This window comes from Nannobrachium achirus (assembly GCF_963921795.1).
Source record: "Nannobrachium achirus genome assembly, chromosome: 14".
In the NCBI taxonomy this organism is placed as follows: Eukaryota; Metazoa; Chordata; class Actinopteri; order Myctophiformes; family Myctophidae; genus Nannobrachium; species Nannobrachium achirus.
Genome location: NC_137821.1, coordinates 52,646,616 through 52,672,884, shown reverse-complemented (window position 1 = coordinate 52,672,884; position 26,269 = coordinate 52,646,616). Strand labels below are relative to the sequence as shown.

The 26,269-nt window shown below is 42.1% G+C and overlaps 1 long non-coding RNA gene across 1 annotated transcript; it reads right to left on the bottom strand.

Annotated features, from left to right (window-relative positions):
- Nucleotides 1–16,817: 16,817 nt before the first annotated feature.
- On the bottom strand, nt 16,818–19,747 carry LOC308298517. Its single transcript, XR_013962724.1, has 3 exons — nt 19,656–19,747; nt 17,364–17,654; nt 16,818–16,933 (listed from the first exon to the last, which is right to left on the bottom strand). It is a non-coding gene; the product is annotated as an uncharacterized lncRNA (long non-coding RNA).
- Between the last annotated feature and the right edge of the window lie 6,522 nt (nt 19,748–26,269).

Below are 26,269 nucleotides of genomic sequence, written 5' to 3'. Positions count from 1 at the left end.
GAGAGAGAGAGAGAGAGAGAGAGAGAGAGAGAGGAGAGAAGGGGAAAGGCAGGTTAAAACTGGTGAGTATAAAATTCATTTACTCTAAGAGCTAAATTAGTCACAATATTTAATGTACAATGTTTGCATTGTATTATTGTCTTGTGTGTTGGTTTAATATACATATAAGTAGGCTACCCATGTTTTAGACAGTATTGTATGTAATATTTCTTCACCCTCTCTTGGTGATGCTGATACTACATAAGCTGAGCAGACCCACTGGTGAATTTTATCAGTTAATTAATGAGTGAGGGAAGAAAGGAAAGATGCTAGTTTGGTCAAAAGGAACGCAATAGTTTTTACTGTGTTCACTTTTCACTGCTGGTAATGTCGACGCTGACCCACCAGGCTCCTCTGGTCTTTGAAGTGGCTCCTCCTGTTCCTCCTGTTCCTCTTTAATGTGTGGAGGCTCTGGTTCCTCCTGTTCCTCTTTAATGTGTGGAGGCTCTGGTTCCTCCTGTTCCTCTTTATTGTGTGGAGGCTCTGGTTCCTCCTGTTCCTCCTTAATGTGTGGAGGCTCTGGTTTCTCCTGTTCTTCTTTAATATGTGGAAGCTCTGGTTCCTCCTGGAACAGACTGGGGCTCCTCTTCCATTCAAGAGAAACCTCCTTTTTACACACAGCCATGTGCAGGATGTCTAGGAGAAGAAAAAAACATGTGATAGCTAATACTGGATTCCTTAACAGTTTTACTGCCAGATGTTATTTATTTATTGGGTCTGGTGCCAGCAAAAAGCAGCTTACCTTTGCGACGTTATAGAAAAATGTTAATTATGTAATGTTATTACATAATTATGTACTTTGGCCATACTGGCAGCAGAGGGCAGCCTTATGCAAGAATTAATGTGAATTGAGCCGCCTCAGAACACGTAATGGCATCAGAGCAACAGATCCAGAGAAAATAACAAGGAATTGATTTGGGACTCCATTATTGCTTACGGGCGGTGGATTTTTGAGAGCAGCGTTACGGGAGATGTTTGTACTGTACACGGCAGTGCGACCCCTCATCAGCTTACGGACATCAAACAAGGTAAAAGAACGAGCGTTCGTATTGAAATTGAGCAGCGTTCAGAATTGGGGCGAAAGGGAACGTCTGTAGCAGTAAAATAGTTAACAGTAAATAAACATTCCCATCCTCCATGTACAAAATGAGGTATCATCTGCTTAAGTTGCAGTATTGGCACCTTAATCCCACCTAGAGCTTGAATCCTACCATTCTGGTCGCTGGGTGTTGCCATGGTGACCAAAGGGTTCATCTGTGTGTTTTACTAAGCTGTCAATCACTACACACTATGTATGAAAACACTACAGCATTCAAATCTAGTTTTAATCTAGCAGCAAATAAAGATTCAGTAACTGCAAGCAACTGCAACGACATTCATCTCCCGTACCATCGATACCCTGAACAACACTAATGACGAAGGTTATTTCTGCGCTTCCAAAAAAAAAGAAAAAAAAAAGAAAGCTAGTAATTTAGACCGGCGGTTCTAAAATGATGTCGAACTGAAACAGTGTGTGTTGCTCTTACATTGTAACGATTTAGGCCAAATATCAAAATGTCTTGGGGTGCCAGCCAGGGAGTTAACCTGCCAATTATGGCAAAAACATTACACAAGGCTGTATATCAGTGAAATCACTCTCATAATACACACCCTTTGGGTTCATTCAATAGCACAAAATAACGGACACAACACAGAAACCAGTTCAGTTCATAGTCAGTTCCAAAAACAGTGTTCGTGCAACCCAGTTCACCCGACAGTACACTTCCCCGATCCCCACTCCAATTTTACAGCCCGCATCGTACGCACACCGTTGTATAACGCAGTGTTTTCTCAACCTTTTTTCTGCAGGGCACACTTTTCATGTTCCAAGAATCCATGGGCACACCAACATAATACGCGGGAGTAAATATCGTCACTGTCAGGAAGAAACCTTGTATCTCCAAGTTTCAAATTTGTACGTTTCTTCGCAAAGTAAAGACCTGCTTCATCATACAAGGCTGTTGCACAACAGTAGAGAAAACAGCAGATCTACAAGCACACAACGCCTCGCACAGCATCGTGAGTAATTGCTGCTGCACTAAGTTAGCTCTGTCTGTCTCGAAGCCGAAGGACTCTAGCATTCTGATCCTCGTTCAGTAGGCGTAGAGTCTGCTCTGAGTGAGCGTATCCACCTCACTCACACATGTAGCGAGACGTCACCACAGTCGCTTGCAATGCATTGCACACGGCTGGGCCAAATGAACGCTCATGAGAAATTTCCAGGAACCCTTATAGGAACCGATCATAAAAATATGATGGAACCGGGTACCTGAAAGAACCGGTTCCGGGTCCCAACCCTACTTAACTCATTGAGTGCCTCATTGAGATAATTTGGGCCGTATTAACGTCCTGGGTGCCTATCCCGAACTAGTTAGGCTTTTTATTATTTTATTTTTTTTGTAAAAAAAAAAAGAAAAAATCTTTTTTTTTTAACCCCACTATATTCTGTTTACACGGCCCGCGAGAGCGTCGCGCCGCCGATATTTACCATCCACTCCAATGCAATCCAGGATCTTTAGAGCTCATTTTCTCTGTTCCATGCTTAGGCCTAAAAAAAAAATCTTGGGTTTCCGGTTGGCTGTCATTTTAGGGCTGAGTAGGTAGGGAATTTATTTTATTTTATTTTTTATTTTTATTGTTTTGTGGGCATGATGGGTAGCAAGGAATTTTATTTTATTTCCTCATGGGAAGGATGGGTAGGTAGTTTTTTTTTTTTTTTTTTTTTTTTTTTTCCCTATGGCAATGATCGATATGCTTCTTTTTTAATATATTCTGTTTTCCTGAGTTACCAATTTCTTGAGAAGCCGACTTGTCTCTCAGGGGTTGACACTAAGGTCTCAGAGGCACTTGCCCGTCGGGCAAGTACAGGTCATGTTCTACTTGCCCTCAGGTCATGGCCACTTGCCCTCATAATCGCAAAATCGTAACATTTGAATTAACGTTCATTTTAACGTATTTGTTACCTTCTACTTGCAGTGATGTTGCTAGGTTTTCAATATAATGGGGGACCCACAGGTGGTCATTCAAATAGGTCCCAGAAAAAAATTATGGGTCCCCAATTATATGTTTTTGAGAGTTGTGAGCTTGTAGATCAGCTATTTTCCAACATTTGCATCTTTCTTGTATTATTTTACAATTTGGCTATAGTATTTTTTTTTTATAGTATAGTTTGATTACTTTGCTATGGTCTTTTTTTCTTGTCTTTAAATTTATTTAAAAAGTCCTTAAATTATTACTTCGTTGTCATCTAGGGACCCCCCCAAAATCATTTGGGGACCTCTGGGGGGGGGTCTCGACCCACAGGTTGACTCACTTGACTGAAGTGGAAGGGAGAATGTAGTTTTAGTGGATGGACCTCTGGGGGGGTCTCGACCCACAGGTTGACTCACTTGACTGAAGTGGAAGGGAGAATGTAGTTTTAGTGGATGAATGAAAGTGGAGCAAAGATATTTGTTTCTAGACAGTTAGAAAGTGTTTATTGCTCTGGTGTTTTCTTTTTACAAACTGTGATTCTCTTCGAATGCTTTATGCTTGTGTCGCAACGTGAATGATCTGAAAACAACGTTGCGCGTCAGAGCGGCTCTTGGCTCGCACCGATGCCGACTACCGTGTGCGGTTCGCGGCTAGCTTTTCTGCGTGGTTCGCTGAAAAGAGAGGCGGCCACGGCACGTCGCGATGGTAAAATCTTGCTCTTTCGAAAGACTATCATTTCGTCCGGAGGGTTTTACCGACTCACCCCATGGAGGTTAAGGTTAGAGTTGGGTGTAAAAAAGATGACATGTAGAAACAGCGAAGCTATCCCCGTCGCGACAGACACTCTTTGGAGAGAGGATTGATCCTGCAAGCGTATTCACATTTAGGTTTTGCGCGAATGATGTGATCTTGTAGATTAGCTGTTTTCGACGGAGTCACAGAGCACGCACGTGTTTGCGTGTGTGTGTGTGTAGGGACTGGGGAGGAGGGATGGACTGAGGGGGGAGAGAGAGAGAGAGACGGAGCTGACGCAATGACGCATGAATAGTAAAACAAAACATTTGCGCACATGATATTTTAGTCGAAAGAAAACTTTGATTAAACTTCGCGAATGTGGTCGCACCAAATATATTTTTTGTAAGACGTTTTTGATCGACTCGGTCGGATTTTGACTTAATTTTTTTTTTTTTTTTTTTCACTCCAAATGCCAATAAAATCATCTGGGTCGCACATATTTAATAGGGTCGGTCGCCAACCGGAAACCCAATAATTTTTTTGTTAGGCCTTATCCATGAGGTGTGCAAGGTTTAATCATGGCTAAATAGCCAAAAATAGGGCTTCTAAAATGCTAGTGCTATAGTGATGACATCAGAGATCTCCATATAAGGGCATAAAAGGTATTCTGTTAAGTGTGATTCCCCTGACATCATAGTGATGACAGAGTGTCAAACCGAGCAGTACACGGAGACGTGACACAGAGACAAGATGTGATGGTTTTCATAGTAAACTGTGACCTACGGTCGCAATAATACTTGACAAGTTGTGAGTTTGACAAGTTGTGATGTGAGCTTGTAGATGGACTACTTTATGCAAATGTTCCCCTGCATAGTGATGCTAGGGTTCAAGTGGTTAAACTTACTGAAGTGTGGGTGATCTTCAGGTTCCTCCTGTTTAATAGAAATGGCCCTGGCTGAGTCTGGAGAGTTCATCTTCACTTGCAGTCTTGACTCCACACACTGGTCTGAAATGAAGCAATTCAACAAGGACTTTAATAACTTCAGACCTAGTGGTGTCAGGAATATGAAAATAATGGTCTCAAGTTTTAGTAGCCAATCTGCTTTTAATGTTTCCGCAACCATGCTTCCTTCTATGCCCAACCCCACCAACAATTATACTCCCCAGTCCACCCTTTACTGTTTTGTGTCATGGGATTTAGAAATGATTTAATGTAAAACAGAGGAAGCATAGGATACAAATAATTGTAGTTTAAATAAAAAAATCACACCTAGTGCAAATCGAGCGGTGCTTTTTATGAGTTAATTTCATTAAGCGCCATGCAAAGCATGGCCAATATGACCCTGGGCGGCGACGTCCAAAGAGGTAAATGGCTATGTCTCGCCCCCCAAACACATATTATATACTTTACTTATTTGATTGGTTCAGGCTACGTCGCAACGCAATGGCCAATGCTCCATTATGCAGACAGTATTTCGCATCGCTCGCGTGCAGTGCAGATTAGGTGTAATTGTGTTCATTTTTTGCAATAATCAAGCGGTCCATCGTTATTTTTACCTCATGGTGGCGCTAGAAGATCAAGGTCAATGGAACACTTGGTTAGGGTTAATCTTCCATGAAGCATAAATGCACTGATCAAGTTTCATGACAATCTGCCCATTACAGATTGTCATGAAGTGGAGAGTTTGGCCAAAAGATGGCGCCAGAGGAAAGGCCATTTAATCTAGGATTAATCTCTGCAGCACCAAATGTATTTCTTTCTTTTTTATTAATAGAATAAGAATTGCCTTCATAAACACATTAGCACTACTGTAACACTCCCCCTTCCCTCAATGACCATACATGAAGCTAGATAGCATTTTTAGGTTTTACCTAAAACTGCTAGTGTTCTACCTGACATATTATCCTGCTTATTATCCTGCTTATTATAGTGATGTGTATTACCTGCTTATTGTCACTTTGGATTAAAAGCCTAAACTCTAAACTGTAAACATTGCTGCAGAAAGACAAGATTTAGGTTTTAACTGTTATAATTCATAACCTTTAAGGTCCTTTTTCACCATACATTTTGCATTTTGTCTTTATGTGGGAAATATAATATAATGTTATTATCGCTCTGGATTAAGAGTGTTTGCTAAATGTAACGCTAGAATTGTATTTGTATTAATTTATTTTTAATCTAGGGTTGCAATACCTTCCATAGGCAGCCAATCCATCAAAACATTTTTTTGCAATCTGATTGTATTAAACGACATCAAACTCACCAATATTGGGGCTGTAATATGGAAAGCTTGGAGTATCGTCTTTCTATCTGCAAAGTGTTTGTTTCATAAAAACCTAGCTCCTTTCGGAACCCCTCACTCCACTGCTACGCAACCTTTATAGGACCTCGTCTCGGAGCACAACAGTATGCAGCGACGGGTGAGGTTCTATATGGGGCTAGCCGCAAATTGCAACACTAGATTTTTTATAATCGGATGAATCTAGGGTTGCAATACCTCCCATAGGGATCCAATGCATCAAAACAGTTGTTTGCTATCTGATTGTATTAAACGACTTCAAACTCACCAATATTGTGGCTCTATGGAAAGCTTGGAATTTACTCTTGCTATCTGCAAAGTGTTTGTTTCTGAAAAATCCACCGTATAATTGTTATGATTTATTTTCTGTCAAGAAATCCGAGCAGACATGGTTTATTTTCTAAGTGTTGAACTTCGGAAGCGCTCGTCTTCTATAATGCCATGTCCCGCTGCCTCTTGCATAATGTGACATTTAGAACCAGGTGGTCACAGGACCGTTGAGGGATTTTCCACGAGCGTTTCCAAACTCCAGGACTTAGAAAAAATTATCACCTGAACCAAATTTCTTGGATAGAAAGTAGCTCCTAACATGTCTACTGTGGATTTTTCAGAAACAAACACTTTGCAGATAGCAAGAGTAAATTCCAAGCTTTCCATAGAGCCACAATATTGGTGAGTTTGAAGTCGTTTAATACAATCAGATAGCAAAAAACTGTTTTGATGCATTGGATCCCTATGGGAGGTATTGCAACCCTAGATTCATCCGATTATAAAAAATCTAGTGTTGCAATTTGCGGTTAATATGGGGCTACAAGATGGGGGACTTTTTGGATAGAATGTTCACCAAAGGTAAAGAAGTGTTTGCTAACGGCGGATCGTCGACCCAGCCGGAGGATTCTGGCATGCGACCAGTAGGAACCCCATCTCGGAGCTGCGTAGCAGTGGAGTGAGGGGTTCCGAAAGGAGCTAATAAAAACCCAACGTAGACATGTTATGAGTTGTATCTGACAATAACAATAAATCCAAGCAGATATGTTTTTCTTTTGTTTTTTTCCCTAAGTGTTGAACTTCGGAAGCGCTCGTCTTCTATAACGCCATGTCCCGCTGCCTCCTGTACTAGGCTATGACATTTAAATTTTAAAACCAGCTGGTACACAGGACCGCTGTGAGTCTGTGACTTCCCACGACTGCTTCCAAACTCCAGCACTTAGAAAAAAGAATCACCTGAACTGAATTTCTTGATAGAAAGTAGCTCACAACATGTCTACGGTGGGTTTTTATGAAACAAACACTTTGCAGATAGAAAGAGGATAGGCTACTCCAAGCTTTCCATACAGCCCTTAATGTTAAATAGTTTTGACCACACTGCTGGTCACTGGGACACCTACACGAGAACAACAACAATAAAACAACAACGTACCTTCTCCAAGAATTATCCTGGTACAACTTTAACGCCTCTAAAGTAAGGATTCCAGTCTCCACTGCTATAGTAGCTTCTTTGAACTTGGTGTGTAAAATAAATTGCGAGCCAGCCTGTCCTGTCAAGTCACATTGCATTGTATTTGTATGCTGGCTGGCTGACTGTGGTTGAGGCTCGTGCTAATGATGCTAATGCTCATTTGTTGTTGGAAGAGACTAACTATCACAGTCTTACTAGTTTACATAGAGAAAGAAGACATTAATGGATTCACTCACTGTGACGCAGACGCGTGAATTGGGAACTAAGAGGAGGTTTTGGCCAAACACGCCGTCCTGACTCCTGAGTGTTGTTCGCTATGATGAACCAAGATGAACTTAGTTAACTTTAAACCCGGACGAGAGAGGGACGGAAACGCGTCTGGCCGAAACGCAAGCTTGTCCCTGTTCCGGTCTGGTTCCGGTCTCCCCCAAGCCCCCTGTGATTGGCTGAACCGGACGTAGGGAGCGCTCGGTTGTAGTCACTTGGACCGCGCGAGGTGCACCAAAACCCAATTATCATTGCGTTTGTCGTGCGCTAAATATAACGATTGCATTCACCACGGCTTCGTAACTCGCGCGGCGCGCGGCCCTGGCCCGCTCTTCAAGGTCCGCTGGCCTTCGCGCCGCTTGCAATGTCGTGGACAATAACTGAGCGTCGTGGACAATAACTGTGACATCTAACCATAAAGCGAGCGCTCCCTTCATAGACAAGCTTGCAAATAGCTTCCTCGCGACGGAAACGGTCCCCGTCCTTCCCTCTATCTTGTCCGGGTTGAAACTCGGTAGTAGGCCTACACCTATTCAGTTCCCCCCAGAAGTATCAAAATAGCTGGTAGGCCCTATTGATTGATTGATTGATTGAATATTTTATTTGCAGTTTGCATAGGGAAAATGCAGGACTACAAGGTCTAAAGCATGGGGCTTGTTTACTCACTGTGTGTGTGTGTGTGCGTGTGCGTGCGTGCGTGCGTGCGTGCGTTTAGAACTGCAGCCAGCGGTATTTATTTGTTTGTCAGACACGACCAAATGCAGCACTCCAATTGACTAGGACTGATCACGTGGCACACAGAGTTCTTAACCGGCAGTGCGTCCGGCGGTCAAATATGTCCGACCGGAAACGTGCTGCGGCACAATAGTTCCGCCACAATAGTTCCCCCCCAAAACATTTTTTTTTTTTTTTTTTTTTACTTTTTTTGAAAAAAAAAAGTTTTTTAGTAAAGAAGCGGGCGTGGATATATACATATGAAAACTTCCAGCTCATGTCTGATGTCTGTCTGTCTGTCTGTCTGTCTGTCTGTCCATCTGTCACTCTTCATTACAATGACACCTCATCCCTAGCCTAGGGTCCCTTCCCTTTTCGGGGTTTGATCCAGTTGGGAGCGGAAACCACTTTACATCATGTTGTAGTCCTACATGGATTACACTTTGGCCGGAATCAGTTTTAACACAAGGATATACCTTTAGGGTCTACCTAAATAAACCCCTTGATGTGGCGTAGTTTTGCTTTTGGAAAATGTGTTTGCTATAAGCCTAAATGCATTTTTTAGTCCAACTCGTAGCAACTGGCAAGACTACAATAGGCTACTAGCGGCGGCGGACCGTACATGCAGACTACGCATGCTGCGTAGGGCCCCGCCGACCAAAAAGGCCCCCCACCGTCCCCTCCTCAGCAGAAAAGAACAACCGCTGCATGGTTAATCGTTTTCAAACCGAAATCGCGATGCGAAATCCCGCGATTAGCTAATCGCAAAGGCCATAATTGACTAAGGAATGATCAAATCAAACTGTGGTGACTTTCTTTGCTTCCGAGCATCCACTGAAAGTGAAAGTGAATTTGGCACAGTGGCCACTGTGCAGGACTCTGCCAGTGCGTGGGAACTATAGGGGTGCTGCAGGTGTTCCAGCACCCCATGGGAAGTTTTCATTTTTTTATTTAAATAAGAAAAGAACAAATCAAACATAGCAAAAATATGTTGCCTGTTGATGTCGTTTTTTATTTATTCATTTATATATATATTTGTATTTATGTCGTTTTTTATTTATTCATTTATATATATATTTGTATTTATATATATATATTTCCATTATAAAATGGATTAAAAAATTATAAAAAATATTAGGCCTATTATTTTTCAAACATAGCAAAAAGACGTTGCCTGTTGTTGTCGTTTTTTATTTATTCATTTATATATATATATTTTATATATATATATATTTCCATTATAAAATGGATTAAAAAATGATAAAAAATATTAGGCCTATTATTTTTTCGCGGGCGCTCGCTATGCTCGCGCCCGCAGGAAGGCCCCACAGCAGAATCACGCTTAGGGCCCCTATGGGCCCAGAAACGACTCGAGCACTTTAATTTGGGGATTGGGGAAACATACGGGGGGAAACAAAACAAAGCAACGCCAGGGAAAGCCTGGTGAGGCGAGGTTACCTCATCCCAGCTCAGCAGAAGGATATAGCTGACCTGTTATGACATCAGAATGATTTTGCAAATTAGTTCCGTCCTTGTCCCTTTTATGCCCATGTATGGAGATCCCTGATGTCATCAATATTAAGCCCATAGGGGGCACGGTGGTGCAGTGGTTAGCGCTTCGCCTCACAGCTAGAAGGTCCTGGGTTCCAGTCCTGCCGGGGGATGCTGTGGGCGCTGGCGACGTGTTCCTCCCTCCTCGTCATCAGCGCCCACACCCTAGGTGGGGTTGGAGATAGGGCCTTTCTGTGTGGAGTTTGCATGATCTCCCCGTGTTTCCTAGCGTTGATACCCTCACAAAAACATGCAGTAATCCTGGTCTCAATAATGCCTCCCCCTGGCCAGCCGGGGCGCCTGATGGAGGGGAAAGGAACTGGTTGGAGTAACGTGTTCCTTCCACGCGCTACGTCCAAACCAGGGAAATCTCCACTGTGAGGTGAAAAGAAGCAACTTGGACTCCTCATGCATAGAAGGAAGCATGAGGTCAGTCCGTAGCACCCAGGATTAGCCTACATTAGACACTGGGTGAAAAAATATAAACAAAAATCGTTGGATAAAAATGTAAGGGAAAAGATGTAACAGGGCAATATAAGTGTGGCCATTAGTTTTTTGCCTTTTGCAACAATACATACCTTGGGGATGCAAAGTGTCCTGGCTTCATAAACCCATATTATTATTATTATTTTATTTTTTTTGCATCAGGGCTACGAGTTCTGTGGCTTCTGGCTTCTTTGATTTACTCAAAGGGTTTGTGTGGTTAAAAGTTACAAAATACATAAGAAAACGTGAATAGCCGAATAGTACCATGATCGATTACAGTAGGTTTTGTTGACTTTGAGAGTAGGCCTACACGATTCTTTTAGCGCAGTTTTTCAGTTCTTAACACACATTTCTTTAGATGAGCACAAAATACAAAAAAGAGAAATATTATTATTGAAAAAAAAAATGTTTTTATACTTGGGTCAGTATTGGACTAATATTGAACAGGATACTATATTTGTATTTCAAATATCTTTTTGTATTTTGTGCCCATCTCTGCCTCCTGTTCCTGTCTCAATGTTCAGTTGCACAACTGAACAGTGAACATTGTGTGTAGTTTTAGACAACAAGGTGATGTGTAATTTACATCAGTGTGTAAAGAAGGAAAATCAGAGTCTGATGCAGAAAAGGGAGTGTGAAGTGATACATGAAGTTAAGGTTGTGAAAATTGGGGGAATGACATATTGATCTGTCAGAGTGGTTACAGATACTGCAGACGATTTCCTCACTTTGCTTTTGAGACAGACTGAGAAACCCAATGATATCACACTGCTGCACAAAGATGGACATCTTAGGTAAGCTTTTCATAACAATCAATCAATTCATATTGTAGGTTAGCTGTTCATAATCACATTAATATACTGTTATTGGGGGACTTGTAAACTAGTGTTGATTTCGTCCACTACAACTATGATTTCACTCAAAAAAAAAGTAATAAAAACTAAGCTACAGTGACTAAAACTAAGACTAAATTCATTGACAATGTTGTCAACCAAAAAAGAATAGACTGAAATGTTAGAGTGGGAATAGTGGAGAAGAGATCCAGTAAAACAAAAAGACTGCGCTTGGGTGTTGCACTCTGAAACGAGCAGATCTACAAGCTTGACTAAAAGTATAAAATCAGCCATTACGATCCCATCAAGGCTCGCAAAAATACATTTTAGCTGACTAAATTAACTGTAGATTTAGTCAACTGATATTTAGTCCTTTTATTCAAAAGACTAATGACTAAAACTAAAGCCAAATTTGCTGTCAAAATCAACACAGTCGTAAATGTTTCTATTGGTCAGTATTGTGATCAAAATGATCCTGTGTATGGGAGACATGACATTTGACACAATCTAAATGTCTCAATAGAAGAACAGGGAGACAAAATACAACCTCCTCAATTGTATAAGTTATATTCATCCATTATATTATTATTACTATATTCATATCCATTATAACATCCATTTTAATAATTAAAAACGGTTACATATTGTCGCTTTAACTTACCATACCCTGTTATTTCAGTTTGTTAATATTAGATATTTCTGCTGTCGGGCCGAAACCTCCTAACTCCAAAATGTTCATTTCGGGAAAATGATCTCAAGTCATGTGGAGTTAGGAGTGTTTGACCTAAGGGCTTTTTACTACTTTTCATTGGTTCAATATTAGTTTGACCAACGCACAGACGTAAAGGGTGTAATAGCACATATTCATGAAAAAAAGAGAGGGCCAATCGGGTGGAGTTAGCTGGTTTGGCAGAAGGTGTGGAGTTTGGAGGTTTTGTCCCAAGCACTTTTTACTAGTACTATCCATTGGTTCAATATTATTTTAACCAACACTCAGATGTAAAGGTGTTCAATGTTCAGCCCTGATTCATGCCAATCAAACCCCTTAAAAATGGAGTTAAGAGGTTTTGGCCAGACAGTGACGATACAGTATTTATCACATTCAGCTGAGCAATATTTCACTGCAACACCTCTTTGTACGCCAAGCTAGAGGATGAAATACTTGTGAAACACTTCATGTTACACAACATGTTGTTTTTTTTTTTCTTTTCTTTTCTTTTGTCTTGGTAATAAAGATAAAGATCTCATCAACCCACCAACAGTGGTACCAGAAAACCACTATATATTTACATAATACAAAGTTTAAAACAAATGACAAGGTGCATGGGCACAATCGTAGTGGGTTTCAATAGAGGTAAGCGTGGAGAGGAACAGGTATACCAGTCAAAAAAAGGACTTAAATACAGTGCACGCTTGTTTGCATAGAAAAAATGAATGATTTATCATTCTATAGAAATATAGGTCTAAATAGGGCAGTGAGGTGATTTAAATAAAATTATAGGAAAGGACTCTCATTTAAACCATTAAGTTTCATGGTATTTAAGGTATAAATCCAAAATGCTTCTCTCTGCAATAGTAGTTTTACCATGTCACCGCCTCTAGGTTGCAAGTTGACCTTCTCAATGCCCATGAACGTGAGAATTAGCCCTTCGCTATGCCCCTCCTAAACCCGTGCTTGCCCAATGCCACGTTTAGCGACAGGTTACTAAGGCGGGTGCCTTGGCAAGCTGCCATGGCGGCGTGCAGCAATAGCACCCAGCTGCAGACTAACCTGCCTCAAACGCACGTCTAGGAAGAAAACAATAGCCTATACTAAAGTCAGATTAACATACAGTACACAAGTGTTACCAGTTATATTTTCTCATGAAGTGCTCCTAAATTATTCCTGTGGGTTTGTGTAGGTCAGTGCAATCCGTTCTGTTTTTGTTTCAGTGTTTGTGACACGGAAGCGAGTGGGTGGGACGTTCGCGAACGAATCGAGTCTTTTGAACGGCTCTTTGAAATGAACGATATGATTCGGTTCACAGTAGGGAGCCGTTCCTTTCTAATGAACAGTGTTGGGAAAAGTAATACATTTCTTTACTTAGGTAAACATATCTGCAATCAAGTTTGGAATGTTATTAATGTACTTGAGTAAAAGTAAAATAGTATTGGTATCAAAATGTACTTAAAGTAGCCTACCAATATTAGAACGTAGGCCTACTCATTATGCAGAATGTCCTGTTTCACAGGTTTTCCAATGAGTAAAATGTAGAAAAATCATTTGCAAATAGCTGATCTACAAGCTCACAATGCATTGCAACGTGACACATTGTGAGCTTGTAGATCACCTATTTTCAAATGCCAGAAATGTATCCAATGGCAAAAATGTATAGGCCTATTTGGGTGGAAGTGATTTACAATCATAATCAAAATCTACAAAGTAACCAGTAACTAAAATGAGGCAGTCTTTTGAACGGCTCTTTGAAAGGAACGGATCTCAGAGATCCGGTTCACTTCAGAGAACCATAAATCCCATCTCTATCTAGCAGCCAGACTCGCGGTACAGCGATGCGCGCCGCCATGGCAGCTTGCCAAGTCAGCTGCGTTAGTAACCTGTTGCTAACTTGGCATTGGACAAGGACGGCTTTAGGAGGGGCATAGCGAAGGGCTAATTGGTCGGCGGCTGATCCATGCCCTTTCTTTATAATGGTTACAAATATGTTTAGATTGTGTCTGGTTTGTCCAATACCATACTACAAGAACACTACAACATATAAACCACATGAGTTTTGTTACAGTTAATAAACCCCTTTATTGCGACCGTAGGTCGCATTTACTACCAAAACCTCCACGGGCTGTCTGTGCGTCCGTCAGTCCGTCAGTCACACTTTTGCCCTGCTTATATCTCCGCACCCGTTGACCCGATCCATGCCAGATTCTGCACACACACTCCTTGACTGCCAAACTACAACCTCCAAGGACCCCCGGAGCCCCAGGGACCCCCAGGTCCCTGGGGGACCCCCAGATGTAAAAAATGACCAAATGTGCTCACACGTCACACGTCACACTTTTTCCCTGCTTATATCTCCGCACCCGTTGACCCGATCCATGCCAGATTTTACACACACACTCCTTGCCTGCCAAACTACAACCTCCAAGGACCCCCGGAGCCCCAGGGACCTGGGGGACCCCCAGATGTAAAAAATGACCAAATGTGCAAAAATGACCAAATGACCACCCCAACGGGGCTGCTCACAGGGAATTCCCGGGGACCACCGACTCCTGGTGCTCCAGAACGGATGCAAAAGTGGTGGCGCCCCCAGTGGAGGACCCCCTGCCACTGCAGCGCACATAAAATGCCGTAACTCGGGCTAGGAGCGTCCGGGAGAGCCGGGGCCGGTACCTATTCGTCCGCCAAGGCAACGCGGAGACCCCACCCCTCATTTCTCACATGGCCCTATTCTAGCGCCACCTTCAGTCCGATTTTTAAAACACATTTTTGGACACTGCTCCTACAGTTTTTGCCCTAAAATCACGAATATCACTACACAGCATGTCTACACTGATGTCATCAACATGGATCAGGAAGATTTGGGAAAAACACATTTTTGCCCTATTTAAATGTGGAGATAAGCCACCTACGGTCGCTTATCTCCCGATTAGGGAGTCTTACTGGTTGTATATACCTACCTGCCCAGTCTGTGGGTGATAAAATACCTTCACTGGTGTTGGAGCAATGTGTGCGTCTACAGTATACCACAAGAGTGGTTGCCGCATAACTCCTCACATTTTTGAATTGATCAACTGATTATTTTATTAGACAAAATGGAGAACAATACAGGTAGTCAACACAATAGAAATGTAGTACAGTACAAGAACAGTTAAACACCCTGCCTAAAAGCAACATCCCAAATAAGTCCTTTTACTGTCTTTTATACATTGGAAGTCCTTGGTCATAACAAATAGCAAGCAAAGAAAACATTCAATAATATTGCAGTTATAAAAACACTATATGTACAGGATAGAGGAAACAAGGGGTGGGGCTGTATGGGAGAAGTGATAACTACCTCCTTCTCTTTGAGTTTTCAGGGCAGTTTTGAAGGATATACCAGCGATTAAGGGAGGTAGTCAAGGAATTCCACACCTGGGTGGCATTGTTGTAGAAGGAGAATTTATCCATTATGTCTTATGGGTTTGTCTTATCAGATCATTGTGCGCTCCCTCTGGTGTTGTGGCCGTGGGTGTCGCTAACCTTTTGGAGAGGTTTGGTCAGATATGCGGGTACTGAGGGGATGGAGGGCAGATTTGCATTGACTTTTTATGAAAGTCAATCCCATTTTTAGTTGTTTAACCCTGTCTTCAAAGCTGAGCCAACTTAGGCTAGTAAAATGTGTGGGAGAAACATGGGTCATGGGCCCCAGGTCGAGAAGTAGCCAAATCAGTTTGTTTTGTGAGGTTTGGAGCTTAGTCTTCAGTGGCTTTATACATGGATGTAACAACAGAGTCCCAAATGTTTCTACCTCTTTTTAAACAAAACCTATAGATGTTTTAGATTAGGATCACATTTTAATATATTCCAATGTTTCTGGATGGTTTTCTTAATTTCATGGGCTGAGGTATTAAATTCTGTAACAAAGGTGACTTATTTTTTAGCAGGCTCCAAAAAGGTTTGTCTTTGCATATCTCTCGTTTTATTTTCTGCTACATGTATAATGGAAACCTTATGACCACTCTGTCTGCACTTGTCAAACATTGTCCATATGGAATATTTTCCACTAAGCGTTTGGATGATAGCTCTGTGCGTACTATCTGTGGGTTTGCGGTAAATGGTGGCGTTAAGATGTCCTTACTGAAATGCGTAAATCTAAAAAGTCAAACTCATTTTTCTTAACCAGTCACATGAATGACTATAACTAAAACGCTTATCACAATGTTCACAGTGAAAAGGTTTTTCCCTAGTGTGGACACGCTGGTGTCTATTCAGGTAAGATGAATGACTAAAACTCTTGTCACAATGTTGTGAAAAGGTTTTTCCCTAGTGTGGACACGCTGGTGTCTTTTCAGGTAAGATGAATGACTAAATCTCTTATCACAATGTTCACAGTGAAAAGGTTTTTCCCTAGTGTGGCTGTGGACACGCTGGTGGCTCTTCAGGTTAGTTGACGTTCTGAAATTCTTGTCACAATGTTCACAGTGAAAAGGTTTTTCCATGGTGTGGATACGCTGGTGTCTATTCAGGTTAGATGAGTTACTAAATCTCTTGTCACAATGGTTACAGTGAAAAGGTTTTTCTTCATGGTGGACACGCTGGTGTTTATTCAGGGCATATGAGTGACTAAAACGCTTGTCACAATGTTTACAGTGGAAAGGTTTTTCTCCTTCGTGGACCTGCTGGTGGCTCTTCAGCTGAGATGACAGAATGAAACTCTTGTCACAGTGTTTACAGTGGAAAGGTTTTTCTCCAGTGACGACATAATGGTGTAATTTCAGGTCAGATGAATAACTAAAACTCTTGTCACAATGTTCACAGTGAAAAGGTTTTTCTTCAGTGTCTCCTGAGATATATATATATATATATATATATATATATAGATATATATATATAGAGAGAGAGAGAGAGAGAGAGAGAGAGAGAGAGAGAGAAGGGGAAAGGCAGGTTAAAACTGGTGAGTATAAAACGAGGAGCAATTACAGCTTCCCTATTCATTTACTGTAAGAGCTAAATTAGTCACAATATTTAATGTACAATGTTTGCATTGTATTTTCTTGTGTGTTGGTTTAATATACATATAAGTAGGCTACTCATGTTTTAGACAGTATTGTATGTAATATTTCTTGTTAAAGTGCACCCTCTCTTGGTGATGCTGATACTACATAAGCTGAGCAGACCCACTGGTGAATTTTATTAGTTAATTAATGAGTGAGGGAAGACAGGAAAGATGCTAGTTTGGTCTGAAGGAACACAATAGTTTTTACTGTGTTCACCTTTCACTGCTGGTAATGTCAACGCTGACCCACCAGGCTCCTCTGGTCTTTGAAGTGGCTCCTCCTGTTCCTCTTTAATTTGTGGAGGCTCTGGTTCCTCCTGTTCCTCTTTAATGTGTGGAGGCTCTGGTTCCTCCTGTTCCTCTTTAATGTGTGGAGGCTCTGGTTCCTCCTGTTCCTCTTTAATGTGTGGAGGCTCTGGTTCCTCCTGTTCCTCTTTAATGTGTGGACTGGAGCTCCTCTCCCGTTCAAGAGAAACCTCCTCTTTAAACACAGCCATGTGCAGGATGTCTAGGAGAAGAAAAAAACATATGATACTGTAGCTAATACTGGATTCCTTAACAGTTTTACTGCCAGATGTTATTATTTATTTATTGGGTCTGGTGCCAGCAAAAAGCAGCTTACCTTTGCGACATTATAGAAAAAGAACTATTCATTTTTTTTCATTTTTTATTTTTTTTATTACATATGTACTTTGGCCATACTGGCAGCAGAGGGCAGCCTTATGCAAGAATTAAAGTGAATTGAGCCGCCTCGGTTGCAGAACACGTAATCGCATCAGAGCAACAGATCCAGAGAAAATAACAAGGAAGTGATTTAGGACTCCATTATTGCTTACGGGCGGTTTCCATCCTCCATGTACAAAATGAGGTATCATCTGCTTAAGTTGCAGTATTGGTACCTTAATCCCACCTAGAGCTTGAATCCTACCATTCTGGTCGCTGGGTGTGTGTGTTTTACTAAGCTGTCAATCACTACACACTATGTATGAAAACACTACAGCATTCTAATCTAGTTTTAGCAATAAATAAAGATTCAGTTACAGCAAGCAACTGCAACTACATTCATCTCCCGTACCATCGATACCCCAAACAACAGTAATGACTAAGGATATTTCTTCGATTCCGGAAAAAAATAAATAAAATAAAAAAGCTAGTAATTTAGTCCGGCGGTTCTAAAATTATGTCGAACTGAAACAGTGTGTGTTTCTCTTACATTGTATTAATTTAGGCCAAATGTCTTGTGGTGCCAGCCAGGGAGTTAACCTGACAAAATGTTCAATTATGGCAAAACCATTACATCTAGTAGAGTGAAATCACTCTCATAATACAAACCCTTTGGGTTCATTCAATAGCACAAAATAACAGACAACACAGAAACCAGTTCAGTTCATAGTCAGTTCCAAAAACAGTGTTCGTGCAACCCAGTTCACCCGACTTCCCCGATCCCCACTCCAATGTTACAGCCCGCATGGTACGCACACCGTTGTATAACACAGTGTTTTCGCAACCTTTTTTCTGCATGGGCACACTTTTCATGTTCCAAGAATCCATGGGCACACCAACATAATACGCGGGTGTAAATATCGTCACTGTCGGGAAGAAACCTTGTATCTCCAAGTTTCAAATTTGTACGTTTCTTCGCAAAGTAAAGCCCTGCTTCATCATACAAGGCAGTTGCACAACAGTAGTGAAAACAGCAGATCTACAAGCACACATCGCCTCGCACAGCGAGGCGTTGTGTGCTCACAATCGTGAGTAATTGCTGCTGCGCTAAGTTAGCTCCGTCTCCTCCTGTCTCAAAGGACTAGCATTCTGATCCTCGTTCAGCAGGCTTTAGCCGCTTTCCAATCCAAGGGATTCACACTTTGAAGTGCGCATTTCAAGGGCTATGACGTCACTGGTCACAGATCTACAAGCTCACAATGCGTTGCGATTTGGCGCGGCCCAGTGACGTCATAGCCCTTCAAATGCGCACTTCAAAGTGCAAACCCCTCGGATTGGAAAGCGGCTCTAGAGTCTGCTCTGAGTGGGCGTATCCACCTCACTCACACATGTAGCGAGACGTCACCAAAGTTGCTTGCAATGCACACGGCTGGGCCAAATGAACGCTCATGAGAAATTTCCAGGAACCGTTATAGGAACCGATCATAAAAATATGATGGAACCGGCTCCAGTTCTTCAATTTCGGAACCGGGTTCCCGAAAGAACCGGTTCCGGGTCCCAAGTAACACTACTTAATACTGATGACATCAGGGATCTCCATATAAGGGCATAAAAGGTATTCTGTTAGTGTGATTCCCCTGACATCTTAGTGATGACAGTGTCAAACCGAGCAGTACACAGAGACGTGACACAAGATGTGATGGTTTTCATAGTAAACTGTGACCTACGGTCGCAATAATACTTGACAAGTTGTGAGTTTGACAAGTTGTGATGTGAGCTTGTAGATGGACTACTTCATAAATGTTCCCCTGCATAGTGATGCTAGGGTTCAAGTGGTTAAACTTACTGAAGTGTGGGTGATCTTCAGGTTCCTCCTGTTTAATAGAAATGGCCCTGGCTGAGTCTGGAGAGTTCATCTTCACCTGCAGTCTGGACTCCACACACTGGTCTGAAATGAAGCAATTCAACGAGGATGTTAATAACCTCAGAACTACTTGTTAATCGAAATGATACAACTTTAAGGGTTCTTTGACACAAGTTTATTCCAGGCACTCCGCCGTCACAACCGCCATGTTCTGTTTACTCTCCCCCCGAGGCCGTGCCTCTTCCGGTTAAACCTTCACAATAAACGTCCCTCCATTAGCTCACAGTGTATCAAATAACACACCGGTCATAGTTAACAGGGAACAGTTAGTAATATTAACTTAACAAACTCACTGTCTTTTTAAAAAAAAAGAAAAAAATGCATTGCAAACATTTCAAGAACAGCTTGTGAACATAGTGCAACATAATAAAGAAATATGTTTTATAGGCTGTGAATTAACAGCTAAAGAACAAGACCATAAAATAATTCAAGTCCAAGTCCATGTCATTGTCCATCACTTTGGAGTTTGTCTCTTTTCAGAGACAATGACTTGTGGGCTTATTCCTCACATCCATTTTGGGATGCAGATCTCAGCTGAGGTATCACAGTGGTAGAGAAACTGTGTGTGCCTCCCCATATGAAGTCATCCACAGGGCAGGCTAGAACCCCAGTCACAGCACAGTCCTTATCTAGCCAGTAGAAAAAGGCAGGATCAACTTTGGAAATCTTTCCTCCTGTTGTCAGCACTATTTTCTTCACTTTGTTGTACCAAGAGAGAGAAGCATCTTCCAGACCATAGACACACCTTTTTTGTCCCTCATCTTTAACTACCTCAAAAACATTGTTATCCTCACAGCTGTTTATCTCAACATGTTTTGCTAAGTCAAATGATACATCCTCATTTACAAACACATCCTCACATACACTTGGGATATTAGTGTCAGTGACATTTGTTAATGGTACATCATTTGTTTCAAATGTATCCTTGCATACATGTATACTGTATGGCACATCATCAATTACAAATGCATCATCACATAAATCAGTAGTATTCTTGTACTTGCACTTAGCTTTCTGAGTGACATCTGTTCTCTGCTCTGTACCATCATGTGTATCTGTATTGTCAACTCTGTGACATGTTTCATTTTGCACCCCATTGGTCATTTGTGTTGTCTCCATTTGTCCTCGTTGCATCACAGGTATGCTGTCTTCTGTGACCTTTATGTCACTGTCGGCATGTCCAGCAATGTCCTGACCTTGCCCAATGATTGTGACATTTTCCGAATGAGCCGTTGAACATTGATCCATATCTTCTGTGTTCACTTTCCTCAATCTGATCGGATGCACTCGAATGCATGTTCCTCCATGTCTGACAGAAATCACTGCACCGTCCTGACCGATGACAACTCCTGGTCCTTTCCATTCAGGACAGTCAACTCGCTTGTAGTATACTCGATCTCCACTTTCATATTTTTCAGCGTGGCATATTTGTTTCCGTAGGGCTCTCGGCCTTCTTTCTGACCCCTCAGATTCTGTTAAAGCCCTTCTTGTTGCATGCAAAGCAGTGTTGGGTCTTTCCATCCCTTCTCTTTTTGTTGTTCCATCAATTATTTTCACACAATAATGACCAGAGCTTGTAAAGTCAAGTTTCACAGGTTTGTTGAACATTACCACCCTGTCATTCCCCATGTCCAGTACTGTCCCAGCTCTTTTCATGGATGCTTTGCTTAAAAGCAGTGGAACTTCAGCTGAGACAACTTCCGTTTCAATATGACATCTTGTCTCTCCAATTTTTGCAGGAATCTTTAAACTTTTAGTGGAGTACACCATTTTTCCATCTCCAAACTTGAATGGTCTACGACTGCATTTTTCACTTTTTTTCAAATCATTCAACTCTTTCTGGCTCAGCTCAGTTATGTAGCCATCTAGCCACCCCTGTCCACACACAGTCCGCGTACATGCAGTGTCTATTATTGCTGAACCAAAACATTCTGTCATGACGATTTTTGCTGCTGTGGGTGATATTTTCTCTCCATCGTAGGGCTCTTTAGTGTACAGGGTAATGTTGCACTCCTCTGCCACATCTGTACTACTTTCAGTTTCCTCATTTAGCTTCGCTTGCTCATTTTTATGTGGACAGTCTTTGGCCCAATGAAAAGTTGATTGACAGACCGCACACTTTGATCTACGACCGTACCTGTCCAAAGGATTTGTACCAACCACTGGCGTGGTCCTCTGTTGATCCATTTGAGGCCAAGACATGCCCTTCTGTCGTCTCTGGTCCGCCGTTACGAACGCTGTTTCTTGGTTGATTCCCATGCTGTTAGTGTTAGGTGACGTCTTTCCACCGAATATCCTCTTCAATGCTGACTTCATGGACGCAAACGTTAGATCTGTACATGCTGTGAGAGCTAACTGGCGATCTTTTGTGTCCAAGCACGCAGTATCCAATAGTTTGAAAGCCAACACAGCGTCTGGTAGCTCCATCTTGTACTTTCGTAAACGAGAATAACGTTGCTCAAAATCAATAATATAGTCCGCCATGGACACGCTCCAGTCTCTCTTTATCCAGTCGAAGCTCGAGTAAGCTTCATAGACTTGATCTTTCTCTTCTTTAAGAAACAAGTTGTCAAGCTTTGCAATCAAAGTGGTCATACCATTGTCTTTATCCAAGTCATCCACGGGTATTTCCATCGCTGTTTCTCTTGCACTGCCCGATAGCGCCAAAACGACGGCGAGTGCTTGTTTCTTTTTCGCGAGCTCTGTAACTCTGCTCCATATTGCGATCTCGTTCTTCCAACTTTCATATGGCTTCTTTTCGTCGAAGCCGGGTGGGATTCTGTAGTTTCCAACCATCCTCTGCTACCATGTTAATCGAAATGATACAACTTTAAGGGTTCTTTGACACAAGTTTATTCCAGGCACTCCGCCGTCACAACCGCCATGTTCTGTTTACTCTCCCCCCGAGGCCGTGCCTCTTCCGGTTAAACCTTCACAATAAACGTCCCTCCATTAGCTCACAGTGTATCAAATAACACACCGGTCATAGTTAACAGGGAACAGTTAGTAATATTAACTTAACAAATGGTGTCAGGAATATGAAAATAATGGTCTCAAGTGAAAGTAGCCAATCTGCTTTTAATGTTTCCGCAAATCGAGCGGTGCTATTTATGAGTTAATTTCATTAAGCGCCACGCAAAGCATGGCAAATATGATCCTGCTGGGCGGCGACGTCCAAAGAGGTAAATGGCTATGTCCTGACCCTCAAACACGCGTGCAGTGCGGATGAGGTGTAATTGTGTTCATTTTTTGCCATAATCGAGCAGTCCATCGTTATTTTGACCTCATGGTGGCGCTAGAAGATCAAGGTCAATGGAACACTTGGTTAGGGTCAGAACACGTAATCGCATCAGAGCAACAGATCCAGAGAAGGAAGAAGGAAGTGATTTAGGACTCCATTATTGCTTACGGGCGGTTCCCATCCTCCATGTACAAAATGAGGTATCATCTGCTTAAGTTGCAGTATTGGTACCTTAATCCCACCTAGAGCTTGAATCCTACCATTCTGGTCGCTGGGTGTTGCCATGGTGACCAAAGGGTTCATCTGTGTGTTTTACTAAGCTGTCAATCACTACACACTATGTATGAAAACACTACAGCATTCTAATCTAGTTTTAGCAATAAATAAAGATTCAGTTACAGCAAGCAACTGCAACTACATTCATCTCCCGTACCATCGATACCCAAAACAACAGTAATGACTAAGGATATTTCTGCGCTTCCGAAAAAAAAAAAAAAAAAAAGAAAAAGCTAGTAATTTAGACCAGCGGTTCTAAAATTATGTCGAACTGAAACAGTGTGTGTTGCTCTTACATTGTAACAATTTAGGCCAAATATCAAAATGTCTTGTGGTGCCAGCCAGGGAGTTAACCTGACAAAATGTTCAATTATGGCAAAACCATTACATAAGGCTGTGTATCTAGTAGAGTGAAATCACTCTCATAATACACACCCTTTGGGTTCATTCAATAGCACAAAATAACAGACACAACACAGAAACCAGTTCAGTTCATAGTCAGTTCCAAAAACAGTGTTCGTGCAACCCAGTTCACCCGACTTCCCCGATCCCCACTCCAATGTTACAGCCCGCATGGTACGCACACCGTTGTATAACACAGTGTTTTCTCAACCTTTTTTCTGCATGGGCACACTTTTCATGTTCCAAGAATCCATGGGCACACCAACATAATATGCGGGTGTAAATATCGTCACTGTCGAGAAGAAACCTTGTATCTCCAAGTTTCAAATTTGTACGTTTCTTCGCAAAGTAAAGCCCTGCTTCATCATACAAGGCAGTTGCACAACAGTAGTGAAAACAGCAGATCTACAAGCACACAACGCCTCGCACAGCGAGGCGTTGTGTGCTCACAATCGTGAGTAATTGCTGCTGCGCTAAGTTAGCTCCGTCTGTCTCGAAGGACTAGCATTCTGATCCTCGTTCAGCAGGCTTTAGCCGCTTTCCAATCCAAGGGATTCACACTTTGAAGTGCGCATTTCAAGGGCTATGACGTCGCAACGCATTGTGAGCTTGTAGATTGCTATTTGGCGCGGCCCAGTGACGTCATAGCCCTTCAAATGCGCACTTCAAAGTGCAAACCCCTCGGATTGGAAAGCGGCTCTAGAGTCTGCTCTGAGTGGGCATATCCACCTCACTCACACATGTAGCGAGACGTCACCAAAGTTGCTTGCAATGCACACGGCTGGGCCAAATGAACGCTCATGAGAAATTTCCAGGAACCGTTATAGGAACCGATCATAAAAATATGATGGAACCGGCTCCAGTTCTTCAATTTCGGAACCGGGTACCCGAAAGAACCGGTTCCGGGTCCCAAGTAAGACTACTTAATACTGATGACATCAGGGATCTCCATATAAGGGCATAAGAGGTATTCTGTTAGTGTGATTCCCCTGACATCTTAGTGATGACAGTGTCAAACCGAGCAGTACACAGAGACGTGACACAAGATGTGACACAAGATGTGATGGTTTTCATAGTAAACTGTGACCTACGGTCGCAATAATACTTGAGATTTGTGAGTTTGACAAGTTGTGATGTGAGCTTGTAGATGGACTACTTCATAAATGTTCCCCTGCATAGCGATGCTAGGGTTCAAGTGTTTAAACTTACTGAAATGTGGGTGATCTTCAGGTTCCTCCTGTTTAATAGAAATGGCCCTGGCTGAGTCTGGAGAGTTCATCTTCACCTGCAGTCTGGACTCCACACACTGGTCTGAAATGAAGCAATTCAACAAGGACGTTAATAACCTCAGAACTACTGGTGTCAGGAATATGAAAATAATGGTCCTAAGTGAAAGTAGCCAATCTGCTTTTAATGTTTCCGCAAATCGAGCGGTGCTATTTATGAGTTAATTTCATTAAGCGCCACACAAAGCATGGCGAATATGATCCTGCTGGGCAGCGACGTCCAAAGAGGTAAATGGCTATGTCCCGACCCCCAAACACGCGTGCAGTGCGGATGAGGTGTAATTGTGTTCATTTTTTGCCATAATCGAGCAGTCCATCGTTATTTTGACCTCATGGTGGCGCTAGAAGATCAAGGTCAATGGAACACTTGGTTAGGGTTAAGGCCTGGGGCCAATTCTGATATCTTCACAAATTGGTACCACCCAAGGTGACCGTAAATTTTTTACATTTTTGACTTCCTACATGTCTCTAGTTTACATTTTGGTATGATAACCCTTTCTGAGACCCAGCTTAATTGATGTTATCACCCGCTAGAGTCGGTCTCCCATCGACTTTCTATACAGGAGGAAAATACCCTGAAAACTTTTTTTTTCTGGGTATTTAAGTAGGATGTGAGGGGTCTAACTAGGGGTTTGTCATGATGCTGAATCCATTGCAAGCATTTGTTTTGCACGAAAAACATTCCGTGGGCTAGAAATGGCCTCAGAAAACAATACACGTATGGGTGAGTATTCATGTTAGTTGGAGGCCTTAGGGTTTTTTTTCTCGTGCTAATCAGTCTAAAAGTGCAAAATTTTGCACAGATGTAGCTCAGGGCATGCTTTAATGATTTAGCTAGGGCGCCCGAGTCGGCGACCTTCGGGGTCACCACAGCACCCACAAAACTCTGAAAAGTGATGACTCATCACTTTTCATCACTAAAGTCGATGGGAGCCCAACTTGATTTCGACCCCGAATGTCGCAGACTCGGGCGCCCTAGCTAAATCATTAGAGCATGCCATGAGCTACATCTGTGCAAAATTTTGCACTTTTAGACTGATTAGCACGAGAAAAAAAACCCTAAGGCCTCCGACTAACATGAATACTCACCCATACGTGTATTGTTTTCTGAGGCCATTTCTAGCCCACTGAATGTTTTTTGTGCAAAACAAATGCCTGCAATGGATTCAGCATCATGACAAACCCCTAGTTACACCCCTCACATCCCACTTAAAAACCCAGAAAAAAAACCTTTACTGGGTATTTTCCTCCTGTATAGAAAGTCGATGGGAGACCGACTCTAGCGGCTGATAACATCAATTAAGCTGGGTCTCAGAAAGGGTTATCATACC